Source organism: Oncorhynchus masou, chromosome 17 (genome assembly GCF_036934945.1).
Source record: "Oncorhynchus masou masou isolate Uvic2021 chromosome 17, UVic_Omas_1.1, whole genome shotgun sequence".
Taxonomy (NCBI): Eukaryota; Metazoa; Chordata; class Actinopteri; order Salmoniformes; family Salmonidae; genus Oncorhynchus; species Oncorhynchus masou.
In genome coordinates, this window is record NC_088228.1 from 41,437,303 (window position 1) to 41,450,323 (window position 13,021).

Consider the following 13,021-nt stretch of genomic DNA (forward strand, 5'->3'; position numbering starts at 1 on the left):
TCTGGGATACGAACCAGTAAACTTTATGAATCAGGTTTTTTCCCACCTTGCCATCTCTGGGATACGAACCAGTAACCCTTATGAATCAGGTTTTTTCCCACCTTGCCATCTCTGGGATACGAACCAGTAACCCTTATGAATCAGGTTTTTTCCCACCTTGCCATCTCTGGGATACGAACCAGTAACCCTTATGAATCAGGTTTTTCCCACCTTGCCATCTCTGGGATACGAACCAGTAACCCTTATGAATCAGGTTTTTTCCCACCTTGCCATCTCTGGGATACGAACCAGTAACCCTTATGAATCAGGTTTTTTCCCACCTTGCCATCTCTGGGATACGAACCAGTAACCCTTATGAATCAGGTTTTCTCCCACCTTGCCATCTCTGGGATACGAACCAGTAACCCTTATGAATCAGGTTTTCTCCCACCTTGCCATCTCTGGGATACGAACCAGTAACCCTTATGAATCAGGTTTTCTCCCACCTTGCCATCTCTGGGATACGAACCAGTAACCCTTATGAATCAGGTTTTTTCCCACCTTGCCATCTCTGGGATACGAACCAGTAACCCTTATGAATCAGGTTTTCTCCCACCTTGCCATCTCTGGGATACGAACCAGTAACCCTTATGAATCAGGTTTTTTCCCACCTTGCCATCTCTGGGATACGAACCAGTAACCCTTATGAATCAGGTTTTTTCCCACCTTGCCATCTCTGGGATACGAACCAGTAACCCTTATGAATCAGGTTTTTTCCCACCTTGCCATCTCTGGGATACGAACCAGTAACCCTTATGAATCAGGTTTTTTCCCACCTTGCCATCTCTGGGATACGAACCAGTAACCCTTATGAATCAGGTTTTTTTCCACCTTGCCATCTCTGGGATACGAACCAGTAACCCTTCTGAATCAGGTTTTTTCCCACCTTGCCATCTCTGGGATACGAACCAGTAACCCTTATGAATCAGGTTTTTTCCCACCTTGCCATCTCTGGGATACGAACCAGTAACCCTTATGAATCAGGTTTTTTCCCACCTTGCCATCTCTGGGATACGAACCAGTAACCCTTATGAATCAGGTTTTTTCCCACCTTGCCATCTCTGGGATACGAACCAGTAACCCTTATGAATCAGGTTTTTTCCCACCTTGCCATCTCTGGGATACGAACCAGTAACCCTTATGAATCAGGTTTTTTCCCACCTTGCCATCTCTGGGATACGAACCAGTAACCCTTATGAATCAGGTTTTTTCCCACCTTGCCATCTCTGGGATACGAACCAGTAACCCTTATGAATCAGGTTTTTTCCCACCTTGCCATCTCTGGGATACGAACCAGTAACCCTTATGAATCAGATTTTTTCCCACCTTGCCATCTCTGGGATACGAACCAGTAACCCTTATGAATCAGGTTTTTTCCCACCTTGCCATCTCTGGGATACGAACCAGTAACCCTTATGAATCAGGTTTTTTCCCACCTTGCCATCTCTGGGATACGAACCAGTAACCCTTATGAATCAGGTTTTTTCCCACCTTGCCATCTCTGGGATACGAACCAGTAACCTTTATGAATCAGATTTTTTCCCACCTTGCCATCTCTGGGATACGAACCAGTAACCCTTATGAATCAGGTTTTTTCCCACCTTGCCATCTCTGGGATACGAACCAGTAACCCTTATGAATCAGGTTTTTCCCACCTTGCCATCTCTGGGATACGAACCAGTAACCTTTATGAATCAGGTTTTTTCCCACCTTGCCATCTCTGGGATACGAACCAGTAACCCTTATGAATCAGGTTTTTTCCCACCTTGCCATCTCTGGGATACGAACCAGTAACCTTTATGAATCAGGTTTTTTCCCACCTTGCCATCTCTGGGATACGAACCAGTAACCTTTATGAATCAGGTTTTTTCCCACCTTGCCATCTCTGGGATACGAACCAGTAACCTTTATGAATCAGGTTTTTTCCCACCTTGCCATCTCTGGGATACGAACCAGTAACCTTTATGAATCAGGTTTTTACCCACCTTGCCATCTCTGGGATACGAACCAGTAACCCTTATGAATCAGGTTTTTTCCCACCTTGCCATCTCTGGGATACGAACCAGTAACCTTTATGAATCAGGTTTTTTCCCACCTTGCCATCTCTGGGATACGAACCAGTAACCCTTATGAATCAGGTTTTTTCCCACCTTGCCATCTCTGGGATACGAACCAGTAACCCTTATGAATCAGGTTTTTTCCCACCTTGCCATCTCTGGGATACGAACCAGTAACCCTTATGAATCAGGTTTTTTCCCACCTTGCCATCTCTGGGATACGAACCAGTAACCCTTATGAATCAGGTTTTTTCCCACCTTGCCATCTCTGGGATACGAACCAGTAACCCTTATGAATCAGGTTTTTTCCCACCTTGCCATCTCTGGGATACGAACCAGAAACCCTTATGAATCAGGTTTTTTCCCACCTTGCCATCTCTGGGATACGAACCAGTAACCTTTATGAATCAGGTTTTCCCACCTTGCCATCTCTGGGATACGAACCAGTAACCCTTATGAATCAGGTTTTTTCCCACCTTGCCATCTCTGGGATACGAACCAGAAACCCTTATGAATCAGGTTTTTTCCCACCTTGCCATCTCTGGGATACGAACCAGTAACCCTTATGAATCAGGTTTTTTCCCACCTTGCCATCTCTGGGATACGAACCAGTAACCCTTATGAATCAGGTTTTTCCCACCTTGCCATCTCTGGGATACGAACCAGTAACCCTTATGAATCAGGTTTTTTCCCACCTTGCCATCTCTGGGATACGAACCAGTAACCTTTATGAATCAGGTTTTTTCCCACCTTGCCATCTCTGGGATACGAACCAGTAACCCTTATGAATCAGGTTTTTTCCCACCTTGCCATCTCTGGGATACGAACCAGTAACCCTTATGAATCAGGTTTTTTCCCACCTTGCCATCTCTGGGATACGAACCAGTAACCCTTATGAATCAGGTTTTTTCCCACCTTGCCATCTCTGGGATACGAACCAGTAACCTTTATGAATCAGGTTTTTTCCCACCTTGCCATCTCTGGGATACGAACCAGTAACCCTTATGAATCAGGTTTTTTCCCACCTTGCCATCTCTGGGATACGAACCAGTAACCTTTATGAATCAGGTTTTTTCCCACCTTGCCATCTCTGGGATACGAACCAGTAACCCTTATGAATCAGGTTTTTTCCCACCTTGCCATCTCTGGGATACGAACCAGTAACCCTTATGAATCAGGTTTTTTCCCACCTTGCCATCTCTGGGATACGAACCAGAAACCCTTATGAATCAGGTTTTTTCCCACCTTGCCATCTCTGGGATACGAACCAGTAACCCTTATGAATCAGGTTTTTTCCCACCTTGCCATCTCTGGGATACGAACCAGTAACCCTTATGAATCAGGTTTTTTCCCACCTTGCCATCTCTGGGATACGAACCAGTAACCTTTATGAATCAGGTTTTTTCCCACCTTGCCATCTCTGGGATACGAACCAGTAACCCTTATGAATCAGGTTTTTTCCCACCTTGCCATCTCTGGGATACGAACCAGTAACCCTTATGAATCAGGTTTTTTCCCACCTTGCCATCTCTGGGATACGAACCAGTAACCCTTATGAATCAGGTTTTTTCCCACCTTGCCATCTCTGGGATACGAACCAGTAACCCTTATGAATCAGGTTTTTTCCCACCTTGCCATCTCTGGGATACGAACCAGTAACCTTTATGAATCAGGTTTTTTCCCACCTTGCCATCTCTGGGATACGAACCAGTAACCCTTATGAATCAGGTTTTTCCCACCTTGCCATCTCTGGGATACGAACCAGTAACCCTTATGAATCAGGTTTTTTCCCACCTTGCCATCTCTGGGATACGAACCAGTAACCTTTATGAATCAGGTTTTTTCCCACCTTGCCATCTCTGGGATACGAACCAGTAACCCTTATGAATCAGGTTTTTTCCCACCTTGCCATCTCTGGGATACGAACCAGTAACCCTTATGAATCAGGTTTTCTCCCACCTTGCCATCTCTGGGATACGAACCAGTAACCCTTATGAATCAGGTTTTTCCCACCTTGCCATCTCTGGGATACGAACCAGTAACCCTTATGAATCAGGTTTTTTCCCACCTTGCCATCTCTGGGATACGAACCAGTAACCCTTATGAATCAGGTTTTTTCCCACCTTGCCATCTCTGGGATACGAACCAGTAACCTTTATGAATCAGGTTTTTTCCCAACTTGCCATCTCTGGGATACGAACCAGTAAACTTTTGATTCCTGCCCAACACCCTACAAGGTAGCCAAATAGTCTAATTTAAATCAAAGAATCTTCCCACAACTCATTCTCTGACATTCTCCAACCATAATAAAAAAAAATGTGGGGGGGGGGGTAGATCAGCTTTAATATTGCAGATTGATTGTAGCTTCCATCATATACATATACATACAGTGCCTTTGGAAAGTATTCAGACCCCTTCACTTTTTCCACATTTTGTTCCGTTACAACCTTATTCTAAAATGGATTACATAGTTTAATAAGGGGACAAATCTACACACAATAACCCATAATGACAAAGCAAACAATGATTTTTAGAAATGTTTACAAATATATAAACATTTACATAATTATTCAGATCCTTTACTCAGTCCTTTGTTGAAGCACCTTTGGGAGAGGTTACAGCCGACTCTTCTTGGGTATGACGCTACAAGTTTGGCACGCCTACAGTGAGGCAATGTATTTAGTCAGCCACCAATTGTGCAAGTTCTCCACTAAAAAAGATGAGAGAGGCCTGTAATTTTCATCATAGGTACACTTAAACTATGACAGACAAAATGAGAAAAAAAAATCTGAAAATCACATTGTAGGATTTTGAATTAATTTATTTGCAAATTATGGTGGAAAATAAGTATTTGGTCAATAACAAACAAGCAAGATTTCTGGCTCTCGCAGACCTGTAACTTCTTCTTTAAGAGGCTCCTCTGTCCTCCACTCGTTACCTGTATTAATGGCACCTGTTTGAACTTGTTATCAATATAAAAGAAACCTGTCCACAACCTCAAACAGTCACACTCCAAACTCCACTATGGCCAAGACCAAAGAGCTGTTAAAGGACACCAGAAACAAAATTGCAGACCTGCACCAGGCTGGGAAGACTGAATCTGCAATAGGTAAGCAGCTTGGTTTGAACAAATCAACTGTGGGAGCAATAATTAGGAAATGGAAGACATACAAGACCACTCCATGCAAGATCTCACCCCATGGGGTCAAAATGATCACAAGAACGGTGAGCAAAAATCCCAGAACCACACAGGGGGACCTAGTGAATGACCTGCAGAGAGCTGGGACCAAAGTAACAAAGCCTACCACACACTACGCCGCCAGGGACACAAATCCTGCAGTGCCAGACGTGTCCCCCTGCTTAAGCCAGTACATGTCCAGGCCCGTCTGAAGTTTGCGAGAGAGCATTTGGATGATCCAGAAGAAGATTGGGAGAATATCATATGGTCAGTTAAAAACTCAACACGTCGTGTTTGGAGGACAAAGAATGCTGAGTTGCATCCAAAGAACACCATACCTACTGTGAAGCATGGGGGTGGAAACATCATGCTTTGGGGCTGTTTTTCTGCAAAGGGACCAGGACGACTGATCCGGGTAAAGGAAAGAATGAATGGGGCCATGTATCGTGAGATTTTGAGTGAAAACCTTCCATCAGCAAGGGCATTGAAGATGAAACGTGGCTGGGTCTTTCAGCATGACAATGATCCCAAACATACCGCCCGGGAAACGAAGGAGTGGCTTCGCAAGAAGAATTTCAAGGTCCTGGAGTGGCCTAGCCAGAAGCATTTCAAGGTCCTGGAGTGGCCTAGCAAGTCTCCAGATCTCAACCCCATAGAAAATCTTTGGAGGGAGTTGAAAGTCCGTGTTGCCCAGCAACAGCCCCAAAACATCACTGCTCTAGGGGAGATCTTCATGGAGGAATGGGCCAAAATACCAGCAACAGTTTGTGAAAACCTTGTGAAACTTACAGAAAACATTTGACCTCTGTCATTACCAACAAAGGGTATATAACAAAGTATTGAGATAAACTTTTGTTATTGACCAAATACTAATTTTCCACCATAATTTGCAAATAAATTCATTAAAAATCCTACAATGTGATTTTCTGAAGAAAAAAATTCTCATTTTGTCTGTCATAGTTGAAGTGTACCTATGATGAAAATTACAGGCCTCTCTCACCTTTTTAAGTGGGAGAACTTGCACAATTGGTGGCTGACTAAATACTTTTTTGCCCCACTGTATATTAGGGTAGTTTCTTTCATTCTTCTCTGCAGATCCTCTCAAGAACTGTCAGGTTGGATGGGGAGCGTCGCTCCACAGCTATTTTCAAGTCTCTCCAGAGATGTTTGATCAGTTTCAAGTCCGGGCTGTGGCTGGGCCACTCAAGGACATTCAGAGACTTGCCCCGAAGCCACTCTTGCGCTGTCTTGGCTGTGTGCTTAGGGTCGTGGTCCTGTTAGAAGGTGCACCTTTGTGCCAGACTGAGGTCCTGAGCCCTCTCTCGCAGGTTTTCAACAAAGAACTCTCTGTACCTTTCTCAGTTTATCTTTCCTTCGAACCTGACTAGTCTCCCAGTCCCTACCACTGAAAAACAGTGTGATGCTGCCACCACCATGCTTCGCCGCAGGGATGGTGCCAGGTTTCCTCCAGATGTGACACTTGGCATTCAGGACAAAGAGTTCTTGGTTTCATCAGACCAGAGAATCTAGTTTCTCATGGTCTGAGAGTCTTAAGGTGCCTTTTGATAAACTCCAAGAGGGCTGTCATGTGCCTTTTAGTGAGGAGTGGCTTCCGTCTGGCCACTATACCATAAAGGCTTGATTGGTGGAGTGATGAAGAGATGGTTGTCCTTCTGAAAGGCTCGACCATCTCCACAGATTGATCAATTTGGCCGGGAGGCCAACTCTAGTAAGAGTCTTGGTGGTTCCAAATGTCATTAATTTAAGAATGATGGAGGCCACTGTGTTCTTGGGGACCTTCAATGCTGCAGAAATGTTTTGGTACCCTTTCCCAGATCTGTGCCTCAACACAATCCTGTTTCGGAGCTCTATGGACAATTCCTTTGACCTGATGGCTTGGTTTTTGCTCTGACATGCACTGTCAACTGTGAGACCTTATATAGCCAAGTTTGTGCCTTTCTAAATCATGCCCCAATAAATTGAATTTACCACAGGTAGACTCCAATCAAATTGTAGAAACATCTCAAGGATGATCAATGGAAACAGGATGCAACTGAGCTCAATTTTGAGTTTCATAACAAAGGGTCTGAATACTTATTTACATAAGGTATTTATTTATTCTAAAAACCTGTTTTTGCTTTGTCAGTATGGGTTATTGTGGGTAGATTGATGAGGGGAAAAAATGATTTACTTCATTTTAGAACAAGGCTGTAATGTAACAAAATGTGGAAAAGCCGAAGGGGTCTGAATACTTTCTGAATGCTCTGTACATAAATATATATATACACACATATATATTCCAGTGGGTCAGTAGTTTACATGCACTAAGTTGACTGTGCCTTTAAACAGCTTGGAAAAGTCCAGAAAATTATGTCATGGCTTTAGAAGCTTCTGATAGGCTAATGGATATAATTTGAGTCAATTGGAGGTGTACCTGTGGATGTATTTCAAGGCCTACCTTCAAGCTCTGTGCCTCTTTGCTTAACATCATGGGAAAATCATAAGAAATCAGCCAAGACCTCAGAAAAAAAAATTGTCGACCTCCACAAGTCTGGTTCATCATTGGGAGCAATTTCCAAATGCCTGAAGGTATCACATTCATCTGTACAAACAATAGTACACAAGTATAAAGACCATGGGACCACGCAGCTGTCATACCGCTCAGGAAGGAGACGCATTCTGTCTACTTGAGATGAATGTACTTTGGTGCGAAAAGTGAAAATAAATCCCAAATTTAGGACCTTGTGAAGGACCTTGTGAAGATGTTGGAGGGGAAACAGGTACAAAAGTGTCAATATCCACAGTAAAACGAGTCCTATATCGACATAACCTGAAAGGCCGGTCAGCAAGGAAGAAGCCACTGCTCCAAAACCACCATAAAAATCTAGACTACGGTTTGCAACTGTGCAAGGGGACAAAGATCCTACTTTTTGGAGAAATGTCCTCTGGTCTGCTGAGGCAAAAAAAGAACGGTTTGGCCATATATTGAAGCAACATATCAAAACATCAGTCAGGAAGTTAAAGCTGGGTTGCAAATGGGTCTTCCAAATGGACAATGACCCCAAGCATACTTCCAAAGTTGTGGCAAAATGGCTTAAGGACAACAAAGTCAAGGTATTGGAGTGGCCATCACAAAGCCCTGACCTCAATCCTATAGAAAATGTGTGGGCAGAACTGAAAAAGAGTGTGTGAGCAAGGAGGCCTACAAACCTGACTCTGGCAGATTCACTATACACAAATACTTATTTGTAAATCATGTCAGAGTGTTGGAGTGGCCCCTTGCTATCCGTCAATTAAAAAAAACAAGAAAATTGTGCCGTCTGGTTTAATATAAGGAATTTGAAATTATTTATACTTTTAATACTTCAGTATATTTTAGCAATTCCATTTCATTTTTATTTAACTAGGCAAGTCAGTTAAGAACAGATTCGTATTTACGATAGCGTACCCTGACACCCCAAAGCACTTGTTACATTCAAAATTCTTAGCAGGAGAGAAAAATTGTCCAAATCACACACTTTTCAAGAGAACATCCCTGGTCCTCCCTACTGCCTTTGATCTGAAGGAGTCACTAAACAGAGAACATCCCTGGTCCTCCCTACTGCCTTTGATCTGAAGGACTCACTAAACAGAGAACATCCCTGGTCCTCGCTACTGCCTTTGATCTGAAGGACTCACTAAACAGAGAACATCCCTGGTCCTCCCTACTGCCTCTGATCTGAAGGACTCACTAAACAGAGAACATCCCTGGTCCTCCCTACTGCCTTTGATCTGAAGGACTCACTAAACAGAGAACATCCCTGGTCCTCCCTACTGCCTTTGATATGAAGGACTCACAAAATAGAGAACATTCTTGGTCCTCCCTACTGCCTCTGATCTGGTGGACTCACTAAACAGAGAACATCCCTGGTCATCCCTACTGCCTTTGATCTGAAGGACTCACTAAACAGAGAACATCCCTGGTCCTCCCTACTGCCTCTGATCTGAAGGACTCACTAAACAGAGAACATCCCTGGTCCTCCCTACTGCCTTTGATCTGAAGGACTCACTAAATAGAGAACATCCCTGGTCCTCCCTACTGCCTCTGATCTGAAGGACTCACTAAACAGAGAACACCCCTGGTCATCCCTACTGCCTCTGATCTGGTGCTCACTAAACAGAGAACATCCCTGGTCCTCCCTACTGCCTTTGATCTGAAGGACTCACAAAACAGAGAACATCCCTGGTCCTCCGTACTGCCTCTGATCTGAAGGACTCACTAAACACAAATGCTGCATTTGTAAATTATTGTCTCAGTGTTGGAGTGTGCCTCTGGCTATCCATAAATAAATAAAAATCAAGAAAATCAATTACATTTACTTTTGATACTTAAGTTTACTTAATTAAAAACAAATACTTTTAGACTTTTACTCAAGTAGTATTTTTAATGTACTGGATACTATTTAACACCACTGTATCACCTGAATGTTTTGGCATTTAGATAAAAAAGAATCACTTTCTGACCACTTCTACAATGGACAAACATGTATGGAAGGTTTCGTTCAAATCAAAAGGGGTGCAGTCAGAAAGTGGTTGAAATCATATGGAATGACAGGAGTGTGTGTGGGGGGGGGGACAACAACTTTGTTGTCCTTCAAATACCTTAAATTGAAGATCATTGTAAGCCTACATAAGAATACATAAGTGCATAAGCCCCTAACAAAACTCAATGCAGACAGGCTATACATGACACGGCATTGGGCTGCCCGTTATTTTTACTGTGGAAAGTGGCTGCAAGAGATATACACAGCGAGTACAGGTCTACTGCAGGCTATTTGCGTTAATAAAACCCCTTTGATAAAATGCTAAATCACTACATTGCTATGCATTTACTTACCGGTCTTTCTGCTTCTCTGTGGTCACCGCGGTCCCGTTGTTTCTCTCCGGGTCCTCTTGCTGGTCAGCATCACTCCATCCCACTTCTGTCTCCTTCTTCCGTTGTTAACCCCGCTCGGGTTTTTACCGTTAAAGGACGGACCCTGTTCTCCTCAGTGCCTATTTACCCACGCGCGCACGCGCAATACGGACGGTGCAGAGCGTGCGCGTGCGTTAACACACACACGCACACACACACACACACACACACACACACACACACACACACACACACACACACACACACACACACACACACACACACACACACACACACACACACACACACACTGTTGCTCATCTCTGATTGAATCGTTCCCTTTTACTGTAAGAACGATAATGACTGAGGAGGATTCATTGACAGGGAAGACATTATGCCAATAAATAATACTATTCTTATTCATCCAGAATAATGCTTAATTATTCAGTATTAGCGAATTACATGGATTACATTGTGGCTTTGAAGTTATACAGGTATAGTCCTCAGTAAATTGTGCAAAGATTAACATACTGTGTGTGTCTGTTACTGATCTAGAATCAATCCTACATATCCATCCCTACATGTCACCATTGTAAACCATACTGCCCCTGGACCAGTTGCTGTGGTGGACATAATTTGCTGTCTGTTCTGTGTCCAGGCAATTGGCTCTGACCATAGCCCATAACTCAAGATAATGGCTGATTGAGCCAGGAGAGAGCAGATCATCTGAGTCTGTCTGTCTGCCTCTCCTCAACAGGTCAGAGTCAGACACAGGGGGAGAATATTCACTTCCTTAATTTCTCATGTCCTCTCTCCTTGCCTCCTCAAATCCCATTGGATGAGAAGGTTAGAGGGAAGGGATATTTGACCTTCTCATCCAATGGTTTTTGAGAGGGAGGCGAGCAGGGAAGATTTGAGGAATCAATGAAATGCTATTCTCCCATGTACATTCGTACATCAGTTTCAACACTGGCAAAAGGAAAGCAGTGGCTACATCACAGTCTAAAACAGCTCCCTCTTCTTTAACTGCACTTGCTACAGGTCTATTCGGTATGGAACATGGCTGCCTGGAACGTGCTCTCACTGACCTTTACTAAGTCTGGGCAGTCTGAGTTACTGTGAAGGAACCATGGTAACAGGTACAGTATGTAGTTATATTGGCACTGGCAGGTGTTGCACCTGTGATGATTGTTATGATTGCAGTGATGTAACTTTGAGTATTAACCAGTAGTATTAACCAGTAGTATTAACCAGTAGTATTAACTAGTAGTATTAACCAGTAGTATTAACTAGTAGTATTAACCAGTAGTATTAACCAGTAGTATTAACCAGTAGTATTAACCAGTAGTATTAACCAGTAGTATTAACCAGTAGTATTAACTAGCCTCGTGGCATTTCGTTAGATTTGGGACATACATTTGTATCCCTCCATTTAGTGTCATATGTTACATTACATTACGAGACCTTACGAATGGAATAGCGGTTGAAATGAATGTGGTCAGGCTGTGAGTATAGATCATGTGTATAAGGCATTATTCATCATTTAGTAACAGATAATAACACACAGACAACAGGTCACTTCAAAATATAGCACATTGAATCAAAGTTTATACACAAACTGATTAATGTGAGCAAAATACATATCATGGCTAAGATAATTACATTGATTATACATTGTTTACATTGATTATAGATTTCTATCCCCATTGATTGGGTTTGTCTTGAAGGAAAAAATATTGATTGCAGAATTGAGGACAGCATGCTTGTACCTTGATACAAACAAGGCAAAGCCTTTTGCCAAATAATCAGAAACAACTTATTTGTTCTTCCTGACTTTCCTCTACTTGTTGAATTCAAAAATGCAACATGTAGGCCTACTTCACTTTTTATTCATCTTTGTCACCATCTAGAGACAAAGTCAGGTATTGCTGAGGTGTTCTCTCACTACCGACTACAGCACGTGACAGACCAAATTCACCTTCATTTCATTTACTATAATTCATTTCCCCACAAATAAGCAGTATCATTCAATAACTCAGTTCCCTCCTATACACATAGCATACAACAACACAAATATTTGTTTGTTAAAAATAAAAATAAATAAAGGTCTATAAATCCATGTTAATAAGGTGAGGCTACTGGTCCGTCTTCTTTGAAAGACTCTCAGCATCTGTCTTTCTGATGGAGGGCAACACACTGTACTTGTTGAGGGAGCTGCAGGATACTCGAGGTACAAGGAGGGGATGTGTAGACAAGGAGTATGACTGCATCCTATTTGTATTGGACTCCACCATATCTGTGGCTGCTTGATTAGAGATAAACAGGACTGCCTGGCCGCTCTATACTCTTTGCGTCTGGAGCATGGTCCTCCTGACTTTGAGTTAGTACTGGGTACCGATGGTGTCCCTGTCCTTGAGTGTCGTGTGTGTTCCAAGGTTGGTCCTCCTGACTTTGAGGTTGTGGTTGTACTGGGTATCGCTGCCGTCCCTTCGATGACTTGGGGCTGATTCTCTGACCTTTCACCTCTGGGTCGTCTTGGTCAAAGGAACTGCTACTCTTCCCTCTGTTCAGGTCATCCTGAGACACATAGGGGGTCTCAGCCCCAGCTCCAGACCAGTTGACAGAGGCTATCTTCAATGCTTGGTTCATGCGAGGTTGACTCGGAGTCAGGTCATGTGGACGATGGGTTTCCATTTGAGATTGGTTCCTCTCTGCACCTGGTGTGGGATGGGCGGGTTGTTGTTGTCGTCGAAACCCCCTGGTGGACATGGGCCTACCTACAGATTTCAACCACTTTCTGGCTGCACCCCTTTTGATTTGAACGAAACCTTCCATACATGTTTGTCCATTGTA

General features: G+C 43.2%; 1 protein-coding gene across 1 annotated transcript in view; it reads right to left on the minus strand.

Annotated features, from left to right (window-relative positions):
* Window positions 1–10,270, minus strand: part of vwa5b2 (von Willebrand factor A domain containing 5B2) — a 57,006-nt gene extending 46,736 nt beyond the window's left edge. The window contains 1 exon segment of the mRNA XM_064993389.1: window positions 10,151–10,270. The gene's annotated coding sequence lies outside the window, so the exon portion shown is untranslated.
* Window positions 10,271–13,021: the final 2,751 nt, after the last annotated feature.